Source organism: Octopus bimaculoides, chromosome 3 (genome assembly GCF_046866305.1).
Source record: "Octopus bimaculoides isolate indiv1 chromosome 3, ASM4686630v1, whole genome shotgun sequence".
NCBI classification, from domain to species: Eukaryota; Metazoa; Mollusca; class Cephalopoda; order Octopoda; family Octopodidae; genus Octopus; species Octopus bimaculoides.
The window spans coordinates 76134840-76156948 of NC_142930.1; the positions used below are offsets into that span (position 1 = coordinate 76134840).

At 41.4% G+C, this 22109-nt stretch overlaps 1 long non-coding RNA gene across 1 annotated transcript in view; it reads left to right on the forward strand.

The window, feature by feature from the left end:
* The first annotated feature begins 2185 nt into the window (after nucleotides 1–2185).
* LOC149136594 (uncharacterized) overlaps nucleotides 2186–22109 on the forward strand; it is a 29619-nt gene continuing 9695 nt past the window's right edge. Inside the window, exon 1 of the long non-coding RNA XR_016241094.1 lies at nucleotides 2186–2499. This is a non-coding gene — a long non-coding RNA (uncharacterized LOC149136594). The remainder of the gene's footprint in view (nucleotides 2500–22109) is intronic.

Here is a 22109-nt window from a genome sequence, read left to right on the forward strand (position 1 = left end):
GCTTCATTCCTTGCGAGCTTACGTATGTCCTCAGCAGTTAGAGCCCATGTTTCACTGCCATGTAGCATGGCTGTTCGTATGCATGCGTCATACAGTCTGCCTTTTACTCTGAGTGAGAGTCCCTTTGTCGCCAGCAGGGGTAAGAGCTCTCTAAACTTTGCCCAGGCTATTCTTATTCTAGCAGCTACACTTTCAGCGCACCCACCCCCACTACTAACTTGGTCGCCCAGATAGCGGAAGCTATCGACTACCTCTAGTTTTTCACCCTGGAATGAGATAGAAGTTGTTTCCTGTTTGTTTACAGTCTTTATTGCACCTGAACATCTGCCACAAACAAAAACTAACTTGCTAGTTAACCTGCCTTTGATGTTGCTGCACCTCTTATGTGTCCATAGCTTGCACCGGGTACATATTATAGAGTTACTACTTACTCCTTTTCTACATACTGAGCAGGGCCATCTACCTGAAGGGGTTTGTGTTTTATCTACCTTCCTACTTATTAGGATTTTGGTTTTAGCTAGGTTGATTCTAAGGCCCTTCAATTCTAGACCTTGCTTCCACACTTGAAACTTCTCCTCTAGTTCTGATAGTGACTCCGCAATTAGTGCAAGGTCATCAGCATAGAGGAGCTCCCAGGGGCAACCTGTCTTGAACTCCTCTGTGATTGCCTGGAGGACTATGATAAATAGGAGGGGGCTGAGGACGGAACCTTGGTGGACCCCTACCTCTACCCGGAATTCATTGCTGTACTCATTTCCAACCCTCACCTTACTGGCAGCATCTCTGTACATGGCTCGCACAGCTCTCACTAACCATTCTTCTATCCCAAGTTTCCTCATTGACTACCAGATAAGGGATCGGGGGACCCTGTCAAAGGCTTTCTCCATGTCAACAAAAGCCAGGTACAGAGGTTTATCCTTGGCTAGATATTTCTCCTGCAGCTGTCTTACTAGAAACATGGCATCAGTAGTGCTTTTACCTGATACAAAATAAAATTAAAATAAAATAAAAATACAAAGGACCCATGTCCTTCAGTTTCTTCTTTCCTTTCTTCTTGTGATGCTGACCACTAGCTGTCTATTACTATTTTTACTTAATGTTTTTTTTACTACCTTTGGTTCTGGTCTTATTAAATAAAAAAAAAAACAGTACAGTTAAATCAATAGTTATAATCTTCGGGAAAAATGAAAATACAAAGAAAAAAATAGACATATTAAATCAGTGTACCTTACATCACACTTGGTTTCCACTTTAAAACTTCTTCAGAAGTAAATGAGAAAAGTAGATTTTTAACAGTACTGCCAAGAGAGACTGACAGATATACAGGGTGTTCAGGATAAATCTTACAATTTTTTATGTCTCCTTTTTACAGAAACAGTTTGATGTATTGGAAGATCAATGGCATCGGAAAGCATAAAGATAAATGTTGAGGTTGAGAAAAAGTTAGCTGACCTGGAGGATTGGAAACCATCTGAGTCAATTACTCAGAGCTACTTGTATTGTGACGATATGCACCAGGTATCCAAATGCTGACATCACGATTGCTGCTCAATTCCCTATGAACTTTGTAAAGGCTGTAAAATGTGACATGGATAGCTGCAACGGAGACTGTGAAGCTGTAGCCAGCATGAAGGGACACAGCAAGTGTTCTGTGTCTGTACACCAGAATTCATCTCCACATCTTTGAACAGGGGCTTGACTCAATTCAGTTGGGTATGTGAAGCTGCTGGAGATTGTAGTCAATCCCTGACTTGAAAGGATTGCTGCTGGAAGGCCAAATGTGTGGCAGCATGATTCAGTTCCTTGCCATGCCTCCAGAAAGTGTCAGAAGCGGTTGTCAGTGAATTTTTACGACTTTACCAACCCCAATTTTTGGCCTCTTAATTCTACCGATTGTAATCCCATACTATGGGATTTCATGTGAGGGGCATAGTTGAGAAAGGCAACAACTGTTCTTCCTGAAACACAAAGAACAAGCTGGTGGCCAAGATCAAGAAGGTGTTTGAAGATCTTCCCAGAGACACAGAGAGAAAGGCATGTGCCAGATTCCAGAGCCGTCCTGAAGCCATGGTGGGAGTTGAGAGCAGCTACTTAGAGTAAATTATCTCCCAGCAATAATCTAGTCAACATTTTAATAATATTTTTTTTAATACTTTTATTTTTGAATGGGATATTATGTTTTCTGTTCTTTTTATCCAAACTGTTGAACTTAGCCTGAACACACTATAGTAGTAAGAATAAGATATGGCAAGAAGATATGGTAATGAGACTATATAGAGGTGAAATTGTTGCAGGTGGATGAAAAAGGAGAGTATCAGATTAAATATAATTATTCACTTCCCGTTTTAAGTTGGTACATTTCCGTACTGTTTCTGAAATTAAAAGTATCTACTACTCATAGACGCACAATTTTAATTCTTTTGTTCTGTAAATGAATGCGGCCATGCTGGGATTTTATCGTCGTAAAAGGTTTATTTGATCAAATCGACTAAAGTAAGGGTAAGTTTTTCGCCTAGTTTTTTTATTATTACACCGCCTGTGTTCAGCGGGCTTTCGGAATAATTATTGCGACCTCATGGAGAAGGAAAAGGGCAAGGGTGGTGGTTTCCTTCTGTGAAAATTTTTTTGTTCAAAATATTTTGAAAACCCATACCCTAATTTCGTGTACTTTTCAGATAAGTTTTACTATTACACCCGTCACTTTAAAAATACGTAGTGGGGTCGATTTGATTGACTAAACCCTTTAAGGCAATGCCCAGTTTGGCCAAGTCAATTACTAAAGAATGAAAGAAATGTGTGTGTGTAAGAGATGTGACAGTTTCAGAAAGTAAAAATGTACCAACTTAAAGAGGTGGGAAGTATGCGTATTCTCTAGAGAAAATATTGGGTATCTCAAATAAATCAAAGCTATCTCATAATATACAGGAAACGCAGTGACGAGGTGACGTCGGTTAAGCCTACATTTAGACTCTTTTGTCAGTTTCAACGAACGCCTTTAGTCGCTCCAACGAAAGAAGTCTGAATTGTGTGCAAATAATTGGGTCTTATACTCTTAGCGTAAATTCCAGGTAAACTAACTGTGAAATAGTTACAACCATTGCTCAAACTGCTCGAAATAGCAGCCGAATTCCCTCAGATACACTATTCTTAATATAGAAATAGGAGAAAAACTACCCATTGCATACAGATTGTTTAATAGAATTCGAAGCTGAGAATTCGCTCTGTCGATACTAGAGTTCCTCATTAAGTGCGAACTGTCTGCAGATAACACGTAGCGAGAAAATGTAGCAGTAGACTGCATCAGAAGTATTGAACGAGTGTGTACGTTTATACTCATACACTATATATACATCACAGTATAGATATGATATAGCTATCGTCAGGCAAATGAAATTTATACGAATTCAATGAAAATAATTATGCGAATAGGTCTTATTCATGTACATCCGTTAAAACAAATTTTGGTGCTTATAAATGAAGTGCTTGCACACGAATTTGATTTTACCAGCAGAAGTAATGTGTTTATGATTTTTTTTTCTATCAATTATTGTGATCGTTAATGATTAATATGAAAAATATTAAATAAGGTGATTGCGTTTGTCTTACTTAGTCTAAAACGAAGTTACAGAGCGTTCATCCCAGTAGACTTATTTCACAGCAAAGGAATATGAGAATCGGTAGAGCATCGAATCAAATATTTTACAGTACGTAGTTTACATCTTTTTATATTCCGAGTTCAAATCCGACCTAGCCCTAAACACCAGGTGTGCGTATTTTTTTCCTTTCGCCAAATACTGAGTTAGAATCAACTGTTCCCTCCCCCCAAACGGATAGTGTGCTTATGCTAAAAAAAAATTAATTATTTATTGTATATGTAATAACAGTTGCAGAAAAAGTCTACTTACTTTATCAGTGACTTTAGGTCCTTTAGGTTTGGCTGTAGTAGACAAGAAAACCGGAATTAGAGAGAGAAACAACACAAACGACAACAACTTCATCATGATGTAGAAATATCGCCGACGCCGGTGTGAAATGTTACAATAGTCAAGCACTCGTTCCATAAATAAGTAGCACGGTGCTGTATGAATAGCGCGGTAGTCGGATCAAATAATCTAAATACTAAATTAGCTGTTATTACATTTTAATTCTCCATTAGAACGATTAGAGAAAACTTGGTTTCAATTCCTATATTTTATAAAACTTATGCTTCTGCATATGTTAACAACTTTTAAAGCGGAATTTTAGTGAAACGGTACATTTTTCTAGCTGCGTTTGCTGTAAGAAGATCTGTTACTTTTCGATTGGACGAAATTAACTTTCCTGTAACAGAGACACGTGTATGTTTGTCAGTGTCTCTTCTTGTTACTTATTCCTGTATCTACATGTCTAGTCTTATATATAGATAGAGAGGGAGATTAGATTTGTTTATATATAGGGATCAGTCTTCATTAGTGTATGTATGTGTGCTTGTCTATCTGTATTAACTATGTACCTATCTATCTATCTATTTATTTATCTGTTTACTTACATATCCATTTACCTACACACATATATGTATATACTTCTACATAACAGCCTATTATCAGCTCTAACTGTATATATATATAAACTTTTTTTTCGCTCCCCTGTATACCTTAGGGTTTGGGTATACAGGGGAGCTAGAAACAAGTTAGATGGCATTGTATGTAATGAAACCAATGGTACCTGCCCTAGATGTAGAAGTAAAAACTGGAACAGGATACAAAGAGTTTGTGACAAAGCAAACAGGGTACAAGACCAACAAATATCAAGGAGCAGCGTTTGTAGAGGTCAAAACCTATGGAGAACTAGCCCAAAGATTTAGGAAAGCTCTGGAGGAGGCCAAACTCAACATTAAGATCGTTGAAAAGCCAGAGAGCCCCATCAGATCACAACTTTGAGAATATGATTGATTATATGGGTGACTAGACTATAGCCAACACTGCCAGATATTTTAAGCGATGATTCCTGTCTTCATACCCTTAATTGTTTTATCTACCAAGGTACTGTCAATTCGGATAGCTGGTCCCTCTGTTGGGTCGACATTTGGTAGACTCTCTTTCTCCCATTCATTCTCTTCATTTAGCAATCTTTCATAGTGGTGTCTCCAAGTCTCTCTCTTTGCAGCCTCATTAAATGCAAGTGAGCCGTCATCCATGCAGACACATTTCTCTCCCATGACATCACAATTCTCTCTCACACACTGTCTTGTGACATGAAACGCTTCAAGTCCTTGGTCCTTACGGCGCAGAACATTGGCAAATTTTCTAATCTACTTCCCCTCTGGCTAAATAAACCTGTCACCTAGCTTCCTTTCTGACAATCTGATACAATTCCCTGCTATCACCCTTCCAGTCCTTCCATGCCAGTTTCTTTTCCCTAATGGTCCTGTCAACTACATTGTTCTGCCACCACATTACCTTGGGTCGAGAGGAGACTTTGCACCATCCACAGATCTGGTCAGTAGCCCTCAACAGGTGTCCCATAGGACTCTCCAGTTGTCTTCCACATCATGTGATGCTATATCCTCCTCTATTTCATCAAAAGCTTCGAGTCTCTAAATCTCTGTCCATTTGCAAGATCTTTAAGTTTCCAGACTTTCTTTTCCATGATGGTCGTCTTCTGGCCATCCGTTTAGCACTGATCCTGAAGTCGCTAACTACTAATCTATGTTATGGGTGCATTCTTCACCTAGGAAGGCTTTGGCATTTATAAGTAGCCATGTACATATATGTATATATGTATGTGTATCTATATGTATATATATAGGTATGTATGTATATATATATATATATATATATATATATATATAAAAAAATAAGCAACACGGATTTCAAAGGTGATTGCAGTATGCACGTTTCATGCTACTCCAATTTATTTAAGTAATGCGAGCATTACATTAAATGCAATATGAAGAGCAATCTTCAGCTGCACGAAAATGCAGAAAATTACAGTAGAAAAGACATATTATAAATGTGGCAACATTTCAAATCCAAGTGGGAGAGAGAATACATAAAAATCCAAGTGGGAGGAAGAATACATAAATCCATCTTGACATAGCCGAGTCTATCAGGCTAGTAATTGATTCTAGACAAAAGTTTTAACTGTCTCAGATTTTATTGTTTTTTATCTAGTGGTGATAGTATAAGGGACAATTACTTCTAAAGAGAGGGAAGGTGTAAGCAGTATGCATGGACAAGGCTATAAAATGTATTAGAATATAAAGGTTTCACTGGTCAGAGTAGTATCAGGTCATTTTACTACTATCAAAATGTTGAGGAATTAAAACCCTAGGTATATGGGTCAAATAGGTTTTTTTCTTTTAGTCTGAATAGAGTAACAGTATAGTGGTACAGATAACAATAATACTTTAACCAATATTTTCACAATAAGAGGTATGTTAATAAAATAAATAAAATGAGATGTAATTATTTTCTACAAAAATCATGAAATAATGTCAGTATTGAATTCAGGGGCTCTAGATAGGGTGTAAAGTTTAAGGATATTAAGTATATTGGGTTCATGGAAACTATTTTGAATTATCTTAAAAAAATTATAGCTGAAAATAAGATAATGATACTATTTAGGAGACACATAGGTAAGCTTTATTTATATAATGTGAATAAAAAATAAAAATTATTATCGGATTTATATTAGTTTATAATAATGTGTTTACTAAGGTTTAAGGGACTGAAAAAAGAAAGGATGTTAGGAATACAGGAATCTGATGATTGATTTAAGTAGATTAGATGTTAAGGTGAGAGATCAGGAATATATGTTATAAAGGTTCAATTACCAATATAAATATGTGCTAATTGATAGTCCTAGATGACCATAATAGAAGTAAAGTACTATAATTTGATAACTTTAGTTACTTAATAAAGGCCTATTTTTTTAAAAATTTAAAAGTGCGAGTAGAGCAGTGTACACATGATACCCTAAGGTCTAATCTATTATTGATTAGATTAGGATTATTTCTAAGTTTAAAAATTTCATATATTTCCATAGAACACAATTCACATCCATATCTATTATTTCTATAAGGTTGAGCTTTTCTTATAATTTCCCATTTAAGGCTAAAATTAATACCATTATCTTTTAACTCCCAAATTTTACTTGCCAATGTCGTACTATTTGCCTTATGTCTAAGTCTAAACGAAGACCTATGGTTATATATTCTCTGTTTCAGGTTAATACTACATCCTATATAAATATAATTCTCGGTTATAGTACTAATGATGCATCTGTACACTACGTTACGGGTGCAACAAACTCCAAATAAAGGACAATGGGACTTTTTTCTACAGTTGCACATGATGGGGTTATTTCTAATATCTCTATTATTATTATTACTACAATTATTTATACTAATATCATTTATCAATTCTTCAGTTCTATTATTAGGTATATATTGATTATTACCATCATTATATATATATATATGTATATATATATAGATAGATAGATAGATAAATATGTATGCCCGTATATATGTGTATAGATGTATGCGTATAGATGTATATGTATAGATTTATATATATAGATTTATATATATAGATTTATATGTATATATATATATATATATATATATATATATATATATATATACTACATATGTGGGAAATTGGTGTGTGTTTGTTTGTGGCTTTGTTAGCTAACTCCTCCTATATCGTTTTATTGATTTTAATGAAACTTAACACGTGAGTAGAACTCATGTCAGAAAACCTTGTGACATACTTAGATTGTTGAAAAGATTGATAATACAGCCTTTGGAAAGGACCTTTATATCTCTCGTATATAACTAATTTTTGTTTTTAAACACCCAAGGGAAGTAAGTCATACCACCTACAGAATATTTTTTTAAACACTCAAGGGAAATAACCCATTTCATTGTTTATTTTTGATTACTTTGAACCAACGATCGGCCAACCTAATTCGCATTTCACTACTCACAGTTTTGAACTGCTAAACATCATTATTGCACTTCCTTAATTTGAATCTCTTCATTCATACATTTCTATACATACAAACTTTTTTGAATGCCCATTACTCCAATAATTCTGCATTTTTAGGGTTACACTTTCTCCATGACAGTAGATAAATTTTTTTCCACAACGTATCTGTAGCAGCTTCATACAGACATAACGTGGATTCGATCCTCGATTGCCAAATTTCACTTAACACTTCAACAGTGCTTTTCTCATGGTAAAACAATAGTTTTTCTATGAATAACAGCAGTTATACCAGATGCCTCCACTAAGCAGAATAATGTCTTTGCCACTTGACCCTTCTAATCTCTTCTAGGCCACCAGGGGCTGAAATGGAGATAACAGATCTCCAACGAAATCTTTTGTTCTCAACAATATGTGTATCCTTCTTGCTGCTTTTCAATAGTTATAAAAACAAGAACTCCGTAAGCTAAAGGCAGTTACTGAGAGCGACCATCAGTGAGCGTGAACGTTATTATCGCACTTTCTTCTGACACTTTAGTCATATATTTCTATACACATATACTACATTCATAAATTAGCCTTCATAAAGTTCACCTTTAAAATGCCACGACGAGTCAGAGTACGACTGGGTGCTTCTACTTCACAAGCTGTGCTAATGTGACTACAGCGATCTCAAGTAAGTCTCTAATTCGTTATGTTTCATATTTACAAATTAAAACAATTATTTTTCGTCTATTCTAATTCAGTATCTAAACAGTTATATACATATTGCTGTAATTAATTTGCACATTGTGTTAATAGACATTTTTTCAACATCTCCAAATAACTAAATGCTGCCAATGCATGCAGGATTTTCAATTAAATTTCATTACACTATAAATGCCCATAACTCTGACGTCAAACATACAAATCAATTGATGTTGTTCATTACCCTGTTGAATTCCTCAATAGCCTTGCACCTTCAGGTCTACCTACCACCACATGAATTGCATCTAAAGGTTGGAGCCCCAATTATGCTTTTAAGAAACCTCGATCCTCCAAAGTTATGCAATGGCACAAGACTTATCAAAAAAATTGATGCAGACAATGTTGGAGGCAACAATACTGACAGGGAAAGCAAGTGGTGAAGATGTTTCCATTCTAAAGATTCCTTTGATTCCTTCCAATACACAAATTGATTTCAAAAGGCTACAATTCCCACTGAGATTAAACTTTGCAATGAGCATCAACAAAGCACAGGGTCCGACATTGGAAGTGGTAGGCTTTAATCTTGCAGGACCTGCTTTTTCTCACGGACAGCTCTATGTTGGACGCTCTAGAGTAGGAAATCTGGAAACTTTATTCATCTATGCACCCAACGGCAAAACCAAAAACATTGTGTATCACGAAGCCCTGCAAGACTGAAGTTTTGGAACGATGATGCCTCTCCCTCAGACAACCTCTCTTGCCAACCTCCGACAACCTCTCACCCCAACCCCTGAAAACCTCTCTCGAGAACCTCTCTAGACAACTTCCGATGACCTCTCTTGCCAGCCTCCAACAATCTCTCCCTCCTCTAGCTGACAGTTTTTGTATCTTTCTGAGACGGAAAATACACCTTTTGTGACAGTTATAATGAAATTGCTTTTTTTATATCAGAGTAATAAGACATTTCAATACAACATCTTTACCCCCAGAAATTACCGGGTACACCAGCTAGTGTATATATATGTGTATATATATATATATGTATGTGTATATATATATATATATATATATATATATATATATATATATATATATATATATATATATATATATACATCAATATATTATAAATTAACTACCAACAAAAATAATTGGTAAGCTAACTCAAAAAATCATCACCAAAATAGCAGAAAAAAACGACAGTGAAGGTATGCAGACTCTTCAAGAATCGATCCTTTTGGTTATATTAATAATAATAAAGGAGTTACGACGCAAAAACGTATAAATTCAAATGAACATATTTATCTTCTTCAATATATATTTCAGTATAAAGAATTCATTAAGAAGCTTAAATCAAAATTGCTTTACACATCATTCGGGAATAAATATAACATCAGAAAAAATACATTCCGTTTAAAAACACAAACCGTTCATGGCGAAAAAATTTCACAATTACAAAAAAAAAAACCGAACAAAATTTTTACAGTTTTAGCAAAAAGAACGCTATTACCTACATACAGGCATCCGCGTGTGCGCCCGTACACACACGCACACACGTTCATACGCGCACACACGTTCATGCACGCACACACGTGCACTCTCACATGTATATGTATGCATACACAAAGAAGCAAAGTTCACAAATCATAAACACATACACACACACACATACATACACACACACACAAATACATCCACATATATATATATATATATATATATATATATATATATATATATATATATATATATATATATATATATATATATATATATATAAATATGTTAAAAAAACCTCAGGATCTTGTTCAAAACGGGGGCACCAGTTTTCATTTATGTTTTATGTAGTGTTTTTGGTACCGAAAGATTTTCAAACTTCGTATACTTATCTATTTTGTGTTATAGAACAGAAAAAAATTTTTGTATTCGGATTTATTTCATGTAAAAAATTGTCTTATTTCGATAATTTCAACCAATCACTGACAAGTATTCAGCTGTTTATACTTACTCCTTTTGGCACTTTAAGCGGCGTAAAGCGTATTTAATCTCCATTACTTCTGACATTTTGCAGAGCCAACACACGTCTTTTTCTTGTGCTAAGGAGGATATGTAGTGAAACTACCTCCCGCCATTAGATACAAACTACTATCGCCATTACATACAATCTTCTCATTTAAATATAAATAAATGCGAGCGTAGTAGAGAACCCATTCCTTGTCATCACGTGACTGATTATTATTCGAATCGGCAACTTCTTCGAACCTTTCCCGCCAGAACGCAAACTGACCAATCACGGCCCCTAATAAGGTCACGTGATAGAGTAAAATTCTGAAGCCATCTGGGAGCCCTCTTAACGCCATATATAGATCAACTCATACCCCACAATTTGTCTCGGTCCAGTTTCTCTTTGAGAACTGTTCCGTGTACCACACGACAGCAGCAGCAGCCAGCGACCACTTCAGCAGCTTCGTCCAGCCACGATGACCTCCGCCGTCTCCACATCAGCAACAAGAGTCTACTACTACTATCCAGCATCATCATCATGACCAACACGATTCTACGATTACTACTAACCAGCAACAATCTCCACCAGCGTCTACACGACCTTCTATGTACACCAAACCTCCGCGGCACATCTCTCTCTTCGATTCTGTTAGGTGACTCAGTTTCACCACGGTAAATAAACAGACAAGAGTTCTTAAACAGACAAGAAATTCTCAGCCAGCGACGAACATCTGTATAACAAGAATCACGGCCCGGCATCGATGCCACGACATCACAACTAGTGATCAGCTCTGCCAAACTCAGCCAACTCACTTCACATACAGATTCATATTATTGTGTACCCAAGAACTGGTATAATTGTTCACGTGTTATTGACTCTCTTTTTCTCTGCTGTAATATTTCTCATACACACATGTATCACTCACATACACACTTTTCTTTGTATGACGGCCTGTCTTTGATTATGTTATTATATGTCGCATTCACACTCTCACACAAACATACATCTTTAACGCTACAATAAATATCTCTGTTATCCATCTAATACGGTTGTGGTCTTTCATTACTGGTCATCTATGTTATCGTCGCATAACATATCATGTATATCATCTTTGATATATATATTTGTATGTTCGACCGTGTGACGCGTTTAAATAAAAGGAGTCCTCTGTTTTTCCATTCGTCACCATTTCTCCTTTTTGAGTTCGCACGGTCGTCCCTTACAGATATATTAATTTTTCCATCGAGATTTTGTTTGCTGTTGCGGTGTGAGTTCGTGTCTGTCTAACTCTCTGTATTGTATAACTGTTTAAATAACTGTTGGTATACAGTTATTTTCGCCCTACGGGGCGAAAAATTCCCTGTAAAAACTTTATTTGTGTTTTTGTCTTTTGACAAATATGGCTACTCTAATTGTAGCAGAAAGTGTCCTTCCCATGGAGGAAGAAAGTGTATGTAAAAGTGTTTCCAAAGGAAAACCAAGTTTTGCACAGGCCGTTGGAGGTGACTCCATTGAAATAAAAATGACAAAAGAAAGTCTATATACATACCGGAAATATGTACAAAAGGTGGATGGTGAAACGAAGCTAATTCCACCACCCGAGGCAGTCAACGCAATTAAGGAAAAAATTGTGGTGTACAAGGTATTCAACATTAAAGAAAAAAAAATTGCAGAGGCGCGTAATGAACTGGTGGAGCTGTGTTTGGCGCCAATTTGGTCGAAAGTCATTCACGTAAACCGCGGTACAAGAAGTGCAACTATCGAAGTTCACTTCGAGTCGGCGGAAGTGGCAAAGGAGGTATCGACAGAAACCTTGAAAACAGACCTAATTATGCTGCTGCCCACTTACATGGGAAAACGAACAGCACGTGTAACTGTAGAAGACATACCATTTAGGTATGACGTAATGTGGGCGGCAGCGGCCGTAATCTTCGACGTGGAAGAAAATATAGAAATTTTAAGCACAAGGAGAAGGAAAGCAACCTGTTGGAAAGGTCAGGTGCTTGAGATGATAGTCCAAGCGGAGAACAATACTCTGGAAAATTTGCCCGACAGGGTGTCTGTGGGGGAGGGACATACCATTCGCGTGTCAGTTGAGGGACGGAGACCCAGATGTTTCAAGTGTGGACAGAAGGGTCACGTTCGCTCGGCTTGCACAAAAAATAAACAAAACACCATTAAAGCGAGTGGCGACGCTCCTGCGAAAGTGGACGAGGGAAGAAGAGAGTCAACAGTCACAGTTGCAGTGGAAAGCAGGAAGACGGAAGAAAGTGGAAAGCAGCAGGAGCGAGTAGGCGTCAGGACGTCTGAGAAAATGGTTACGGAGGAGGAAAACGAACTAACACAAACGGCATTTAAAACTGTTACAAACAAAAGGAAGACGCAATCCACTCCAGACTCCCCTCCCCAAACACACAAAAAAAAAGCTGCAAACTTGCAGACAGAGAAAAAAAAAAAAACCTCCCACACCTATCCCGCTGGTACAACACTCATAGGGCAGAATTTTAAGACCCCCCCCCCCTAACCCTGTTTTGAAAGGTTGTAAAAAAAACGACAGGATAGTAGCCATAAACATGAAGAACGAGAAGGTGGTGAAATACACAAAGGCCCACCCTCGCATAAAGTTCTTCAAAAGTGGTACGGAGGACGATAAATACCGCTACGCGAGAGTGGCCGAAGAGAATTATAAAGAAAGACTATTTCAAGAACATGTTTTAAACAGTTTTATAATAGACGTCTCCAATGACGTCAAGGAAGGCAGATTGATTGTCAGCCCGGCAGCCACCCCAACCCAGAGCCCGGTGGCAACCCCGAAAAAGGGCCCAGTAGAAGCGGAAGGAGTAGGGGAGGATGGCAAACAAAAAGTGCCATGCTCCCTCTCACAACCGTAAGTGCTTACTTTTACCCTTATTTTTTCCGATGATTAAGTTGGGTAGTTTAAATGTGCGTGGAATGAGGTCGAAATGGAAACGAGCTTGTTTTCTGGACGACCTCATTTCACATAGAATAGATGTGGCTGCGATCACCGAGTCCAAGTTGGAAGGACCTGGGGCGTTCTTGCCCCTCCTCAATGGCTACGAGAAATTTATTTCGCCGTGCCGGAGGGGAGGTGCAGGCGTGGTGGTTCTTTTTAAGGAGGACTTGGAGTTACAGATTCGTACTGTCTTTCTGGACCCAGAAGGTAGGCTGGTCGTCCTAGATGTGACACATGAAAGTAAGCAGTCCTTCAGGTTGGTGGCTGCCTATGCTCGTAACGGACAAGGGCAGTCGGTTTTTTTTCGGAACCTGGAGTACTTCTTATTGACGTCTAAAACCATAGTTTTGCTAGGGGACTTCAACACTATTCTCGATGCGCGCGTCGATAGTGTGGGCTCCACCGATAGGAAAGGGAATCCTTGCCTCAAGGGTCTACTAGAGAGTTTTAATCTAGTAGACCGCTTCCGACTGGATGAGCCGAGCGTTCCACAGTGGACGTGGAGTAATAACGACGGCTCACTCAGATCGTACATAGACAGAATTTTTGTTAGGGAAAGAGATAAGAATAGTTTTAGCTGTCCACATTTTTGTATTGTGCCTTACTCGGATCATAAACTTGTGACGTGTAAGGTGCATATAGATAAGTGTCATAAACAGGGACCCGGGTATTGGAAAATGAACAAGTCTATTTTGACTTGTTTAGCTTTTCGTACCCGGATTAAGGAGTTAGTGCAGAGGGCATTATGTGGCACCATCATTAATAATAGATGGTGGCACGCCCTCAAGAGAGCCATCCGTCTTGAGTCCATTAGATTTAGCAATCAGCTAAGTTTAGACAGGAATAGAATAGGGGGTGACTTAGTCAAGAGTCTAGATGAGGCAATAGAAGCTGGCTCCGCATCCAAAGTGACAGCAGCGAGAACGGTCTTGTACCGTCACCTCAATGCCAAACACGAAGGGTGCCGAGTCAGAGCTAAAGTACGCGCTGGGAAACGAGAAGGTATCAACGTAGCCAGATGGGCTCGTCGTGTGGAGAGTCAGAAGGGCAAGAAGTCCTGCATTAAGTCTTTAACTGACGAGCAGGGGCGCAGGGTCTATGGACAGGAGGAGATGCAAAAGGCACTTCACCAGCATTTCGCTCGGGTGTTCGGGGAGAGCGGTTCGCTTGAGCGCGGGGAGCCCTTAAGGGATTTCCTAGCTGGCGGGCCTCGACTCTCGGCGCGTGAGACGGAATGCTGTGAGGGCCCGATCACTCCCGCGGAGGTAAGAGAGGTGCTGGCCGGATGCGTCGCGGAAAATGCTCCGGGACTGGATGGTCTGCCCTATGAGTTCTATCGTTTAATGCCGGACTTGTTTGGGGAGGTCCTGGCAGGCGTCTATGCAAACTGGCAGCAGAATGGGAGGATTCCCAGTTCTGTAAGCTGGGGAGTTGTGACGCTGATCCAGAAGGACCCAAGCAAGGGGGATAGCATTAGTAATTACAGGCCCATAACTCTACTAAACGTAGAGTTAAAGATTTTGGCCAAGGTGTTAGCTAAAAGGTTGACGGCTGTCGCGGAGAAGCTTGTCGGGAAGGCACAAACCTGTGCAATCCCAGGCAGGTCGATCCAGGACAACCTTCACCTTCTTCGCTACACCTTAGACAGGGTTGGGAAATTAACCGGTAAAGGAGGGGCATTGGTCCACTTAGACCAAAGTAAAGCTTTCGATAGGGTAGACCATCGGTACCTGGGGGCCGTCCTCGAAGCAGCTGGGCTGGGCCCAGGCTTTCGCGGGTGGATCTCCGCTATGTACAGCGGCATCAAGTCCACCGTCCAGATAAACGGTTACCTAACGGAGCCGTTTTCGATCATGCGGTCTGTTCGTCAGGGGTGTCCCCTATCCCCGGTCCTGTACGTCTTGGCCCTGGAGCCATTGTTGCGGAGGCTGGAGAAGTTGGGTGACATCCCTAATGAGATTGGATGCGGTAAGTTCACTTCTGCTTATGCGGACTACGTCACTCTCATCGTGTCTAAAGAAGCACAACTACCTCGTGTAGAAGAGGCTCTCCGAAGATACGAAGCGGTGGCAGGAGCAAAAGTTAACAAGGACAAGTCCATCGGTTTGCGCCTCGGCACCTGGAGGAACAAGCCGTTATCGTCCAGTGTCGTTGGACACTGGACAGATGGTCCTGTTAAGTTGCTTGGAGTCTGGTTTGGTTCAGACTCCCAGACGGAGAAGAATTGGAGCGAGGTAGTGAACAAGGTGGAGGCCATAGTTCGGAAGTGGTCCGAAAGGTTTCTGTCCTTGAAGGTTAGAGTGGAGGTGGTGCAGGTGTTTATAGCATCTGTAATCACCTACCGCCTGTCCGTTGTGCCTTGCCCCGATTGTTGGCTAAACAAGCTGGTAAGACTCCTCTTCCGCTTTTTGTGGAGGGGGGGAAAGCCACTTGTGAGGCGCTCCGTGTGCTGCCAGGAACCGCTAAAGGGTGGTTTGGGGATGCCCTGGCTAATGATGCGCAGACATGCGTTGAGGCTGAGACATCTCTGGTGCCACCTGGAGGGTGATAAGGTGTGGAGTCCGTTGGCGGAGGAGTTCTTGCCGCGACCGGCCTCGCTGGAAAGATTTAAACCCGGTCTCATTAAAAGACGTAATTTGACTTTATGGCAGAAGGCACTCTGGTTTATCCACAAGACGGGCAAGGCTGGCTGCGGGAATACCACCTCGGTGTTCTACAGAGGGCTAGTGGAGGGCAAAAACGATGACGTCCTAGGAGAGGCTCTGGGGTTCGACGAGAACCAACTTACTGCACTGTTTAGTAAAACCTTCAAGTCGGAGTACATGGATAATTTCCAAATATCTCTGACTTGGCAGTGTTACAGGAATGCTCTACCTGTTCGCGAGAAGTTATCCAGGCACGGTTTAGCAGTGCCACCGACATGTCCAAGATGCGAGCGGGACAGTGAAACTGTTCTACACGCTTTTGTACATTGCCAGCAGCTCTCCAGCTTGATAATTTATGTAGAACACGTGTTGTCGCATCTGGGACGAGTACAGCTGTCGGCTGGGTCTATGATAAAGATGATACCGCCAACTGGACTCTCAAAGGAAGGTGAGGCTTGTTTTTTCTGCACGGTAGCAGTATTGAAAGAGTGCATATGGAGGACAAGAATGGAAGGTTTGGGGACAGGGTCCTACATGTCCGGCCCTGGATTGCTGAATTACTTCAAATACCATCTGAAGAGCAAGATAGGGCTGGAAAAGAGAACCCTGTCAGCCAGAGTATATGAGCAGAGATGGAAGGAAGTGGTGAAAAAGGTGGGTGTAAGTCACCCAAACTAATCATCGAAAATAATAAAAGGCAAGCTGCTGGGCCTTATAGGCTGCCGGGTTGAAAAACCCAATCTTTTTGTTATTTTATATACGTGTTTAGGTATATGCGTGTGTATGTGTGGGTATGGATATGTGTGTGTATGTATGTATATGTATGTGTGGGTGTATATATATGTGTGTATATGTGTATGTATATATATATATATATATATATATATATATATATATATATATATATATATATATATATATATGTATGTGTGTATGGATGTGTGTGTGTGTATACGGATATGTATGCCTGTATAATTGAAATAGAAAAAAAAAAAAGTCAAAGAACATATATTGTACATATTAAGACCATCGTAATTTTTAAAAAATAATATCATAGAACTCGCACATTTTGTTTATTTGTTTGTCCTGTATTGTACCCATCTGTGTTTTCGATCCTTCGTGATCATAATAAAAATATTCAGAGGCAACACACGTCTTTTTCTTGTGCTAAGGAGGATATATTAATTTTTCCATCGAGATTTTGTTTGCTGTTGCGGTGTGAGTTCGTGTCTGTCTAACTCTCTGTATTGTATAACTGTTTAAATAACTGTTGGTATACAGTTATTTTCGCCCTACGGGGCGAAAAATTCCCTGTAAAAACTTTATTTGTGTTTTTGTCTTTTGACAAATATGGCTACTCTAATTGTAGCAGAAAGTGTCCTTCCCATGGAGGAAGAAAGTGTATGTAAAAGTGTTTCCAAAGGAAAACCAAGTTTTGCACAGGCCGTTGGAGGTGACTCCATTGAAATAAAAATGACAAAAGAAAGTCTATATACATACCGGAAATATGTACAAAAGGTGGATGGTGAAACGAAGCTAATTCCACCACCCGAGGCAGTCAACGCAATTAAGGAAAAAATTGTGGTGTACAAGGTGTTCAACACTAAGGAAAAAAAAATTGCAGAGGCGCGTAATGAACTGGTGGAGCTGTGTTTGGCGCCAATTTGGTCGAAAGTCATTCACGTAAACCGCGGTCCAAGAAGTGCAACTATTGAAGTTCACTTCGAGTCGGCGGAAGTGGCAAAGGAGGTATCGACAGAAACCTTGAAAACAGACCTAATTATGCTGCTGCCCACTTACATGGGAAAACGAACAGCACGTGTAACTGTAGAAGACATACCATTTAGGTATGACGTAATGTGGGCGGCAGCGGCCGTAATCTTCGACGTGGAAGAAAATATAGAAATTTTAAGCACAAGGAGAAGGAAAGCAACCGGTTGGAAAGGTCAGGCGCTTGAGATGATAGTCCAAGCGGAGAACAATAGCCTGGAAAATTTGCCCGACAGGGTGTCTGTGGGGGAGGGACATACCATTCGCGTGTCAGTTGAGGGACGGAGACCCAGATGTTTCAAGTGTGGACAGAAGGGTCACGTTCGCTCGGCTTGCACAAAAAATAAACAAAACACCATTAAAGCGAGTGGCGACGCTCCTGCGAAAGTGGACGAGGGAAGAAGAGAGTCAACAGTCACAGTTGCAGTGGAAAGCAGGAAGACGGAAGAAAGTGGAAAGCAGCAGGAGCGAGTAGGCGTGAGGACGTCTGAGAAAATGGTTACGGAGGAGGAAATCGAACTAACACAAACGGCATTCAAAACTGTTACAAACAAAAGGAAGACGCAATCCACTCCAGACTCCCCTCCCCAAACACACACAAAAAAGCTGCAAACTTGCAGACAGAGGGAAAAAAAAAACCTCCCACACCTATCCCGCTGGTACAACACTCATAGGGCAGAATTTTAAGACCCCCCCCCCCTAACCCTGTTTTGAAAGGTTGTAAAAAAAACGACAGGATAGTAGCCATAAACATGAAGAACGAGAAGGTGGTGAAATACACAAAGGCCCACCCTCGCATAAAGTTCTTCAAAAGTGGTACGGAGGACGATAAATACCGCTACGCGAAGGTAGCCGAAGAGGATTATAAAGAAAGACTATTTCAAGAACATGTTTTAAACAAATTTATAATAGACGTCTCCAATGACGTCAAGGAAGGCAGATTGATTGTCAGCCCGGCAGCCACCCCAACCCAGAGCCCGGTGGCAACCCCGAAAAAGGGCCCAGTAGAAGCGGAAGGAGTAGGGGAGGGTGGCAAACAAAAAGTGCCATGCTCCCTCTCACAACCGTAAGTGCTTACTTTTACCCTTATTTTTTCCGATGATTAAGTTGGGTAGTTTAAATGTGCGTGGAATGAGGTCGAAATGGAAACAAGCTTGTTTTCTGGACGACCTCATTTCACATAGAATAGATGTGGCTGCGATCACCGAGTCCAAGTTGGAAGGACCTGGGGCGTTCTTGCCCCTCCTCAATGGCTACGAGAAATTTATTTCGCCGTGCCGGAGGGGAGGTGCAGGCGTGGTGGTTCTTTTAAAGGAGGACTTGGAGTTACAGATTCGTACTGTCTTTCTGGACCCAGAAGGTAGGCTGGTCGTCCTAGATGTGACACATGAAAGTAAGCAGTCCTTCAGGTTGGTGGCTGCCTATGCTCCTAACGGACAAGGGCAATCGGTTTTTTTTCGGAACCTGGAGTACTTCTTATTGACGTCTAAAACCATAGTTTTGCTAGGGGACTTCAACACTATTCTCGATGCGCGCGTCGATAGTGTGGGCTCCACCGATAGGAAAGGGAATCCTTGCCTCAAGGGTCTACTAGAGAGTTTTAATCTAGTAGACCGCTTCCGACTGGATGAGCCGAGCGTTCCACAGTGGACGTGGAGTAATAACGACGGCTCACTCAGATCGTACATAGACAGAATTTTTGTTAGGGAAAGAGATAAGAATAGTTTTAGCTGTCCACATTTTTGTATTGTGCCTTACTCGGATCATAAACTTGTGACGTGTGAGGTGCATATAGATAAGTGTCATAAACAGGGACCCGGGTATTGGAAAATGAACAAGTCTATTTTGACTTGTTTAGCTTTTCGTACCCGGATTAAGGAGTTAGTGCAGAGGGCATTATGTGGCACCATCATTAATAATAGATGGTGGCACGCCCTCAAGAGAGCCATCCGTCTTGAGTCCATTAGATTTAGCAATCAGCTAAGTTTAGACAGGAATAGAATAGAGGGTGACTTAGTCAAGAGTCTAGATGAGGCAATAGAAGCTGGCTCCGCATCCAAAGTGACAGCAGCGAGAACGGTCTTGTACCGTCACCTCAATGCCAAACACGAAGGGTGCCGAGTCAGAGCTAAAGTACGCGCTGGGAAACGAGAAGGTATCAACGTAGCCAGATGGGCTCGTCGTGTGGAGAGTCAGAAGGGCAAGAAGTCCTGCATTAAGTCTTTAACTGACGAGCAGGGGCGCAGGGTCTATGGACAGGAGGAGATGCAAAAGGCACTTCACCAGCATTTCGCTCGGGTGTTCGGGGAGAGCGGTTCGCTTGAGCGCGGGGAGCCCTTAAGGGATTTCCTAGCTGGCGGGCCTCGACTCTCGGCGCGTGAGACGGAATGCTGTGAGGGCCCGATCACTCCCGCGGAGGTAAGAGAGGTGCTGGCCGGATGCGTCGCGGAAAATGCTCCGGGACTGGATGGTCTGCCCTATGAGTTCTATCGTTTAATGCCGGACTTGTTTGGGGAGGTCCTGGCAGGCGTCTATGCAAACTGGCAGCAGAATGGGAGGATTCCCAGTTCTGTAAGCCGGGGAGTTGTGACGCTGATCCAGAAGGACCCAAGCAAGGGGGATAGCATTAGTAATTACAGGCCCATAACTCTACTAAACGTAGAGTTAAAGATTTTGGCCAAGGTGTTAGCTAAAAGGTTGACGGCTGTCGCGGAGAAGCTTGTCGGAAAGGCACAAACCTGTGCAATCCCAGGCAGGTCGATCCAAGACAACCTTCACCTTCTTCGCTACACCTTAGACAGGGTTGGGAAATTAACCGGTAAAGGAGGGGCATTGGTCCACTTAGATCAAAGTAAAGCTTTCGATAGGGTAGACCATCGGTACCTGGGGGCCGTCCTCGAAGCAGCTGGGCTGGGCCCAGGCTTTCGCGGGTGGATCTCCGCTATGTACAGCGGCATCAAGTCCACCGTCCAGATAAACGGTTACCTAACGGAGCCGTTTTCGATCATGCGGTCTGTTCGTCAGGGGTGTCCCCTATCCCCGGTCCTGTACGTCTTGGCCCTGGAGCCATTGTTGCGGAGGCTGGAGAAGTTGGGTGACATCCCTAATGAGATTGGATGCGGTAAGTTCACTTCTGCTTATGCGGACGACGTCACTCTCATCGTGTCTAAAGAAGTACAACTACCTCGTATAGAAGAGGCTCTCCGAAGATACGAAGCGGTGGCAGGAGCAAAAGTTAACAAGGACAAGTCCATCAGTTTGCGCCTCGGCACCTGGAGGAACAAGCCGTTATCGTCCAGTGTCGTTGGACACTGGACAGATGGTCCTGTTAAGTTGCTTGGAGTCTGGTTTGGTTCAGACTCCCAGACGGAGAAGAATTGGAGCGAGGTAGTGAACAAGGTGGAGGCCATAGTTCGGAAGTGGTCCGAAAGGTTTCTGTCCTTGAAGGGTAGAGTGGAGGTGGTGCAGGTGTTTATAGCATCTGTAATCACCTACCGCCTGTCCGTTGTGCCTTGCCCCGATTGTTGGCTAAACAAGCTGGTAAGACTCCTCTTCCGCTTTTTGTGGAGGGGGGGGGGCCACTTGTGAGGCGCTCCGTGTGCTGCCAGGAACCGCTAAAGGGTGGTTTGGGGATGACCTGGCTAATGATGCGCAGACATGCGTTGAGGCTGAGACATCTCTGGTGCCACCTGGAGGGTGATAAGGTGTGGAGTCCGTTGGCGGAGGAGTTCTTGCCGCGACCGGCCTCGCTGGAAAGATTTAAACCGGTCTCATTAAAAGACGTAATTTGACTTTATGGCAGAAGGAGTGCCGTCAGGCACTCTGGTTTATCCACAAGACGGGCAAGGCTGGCTGCGGGAATACCACCTCGGTGTTCTACAGAGGGCTAGTGGAGGGCAAAAACGATGACGTCCTAGGAGAGGCTCTGGGGTTCGACGAGAACCAACTTACTGCACTGTTTAGTAAAACCTTCAAGTCGGAGTACATGGATAATTTCCAAATATCTCTGACTTGGCAGTGTTACAGGAATGCTCTACCTGTTCGCGAGAAGTTATCCA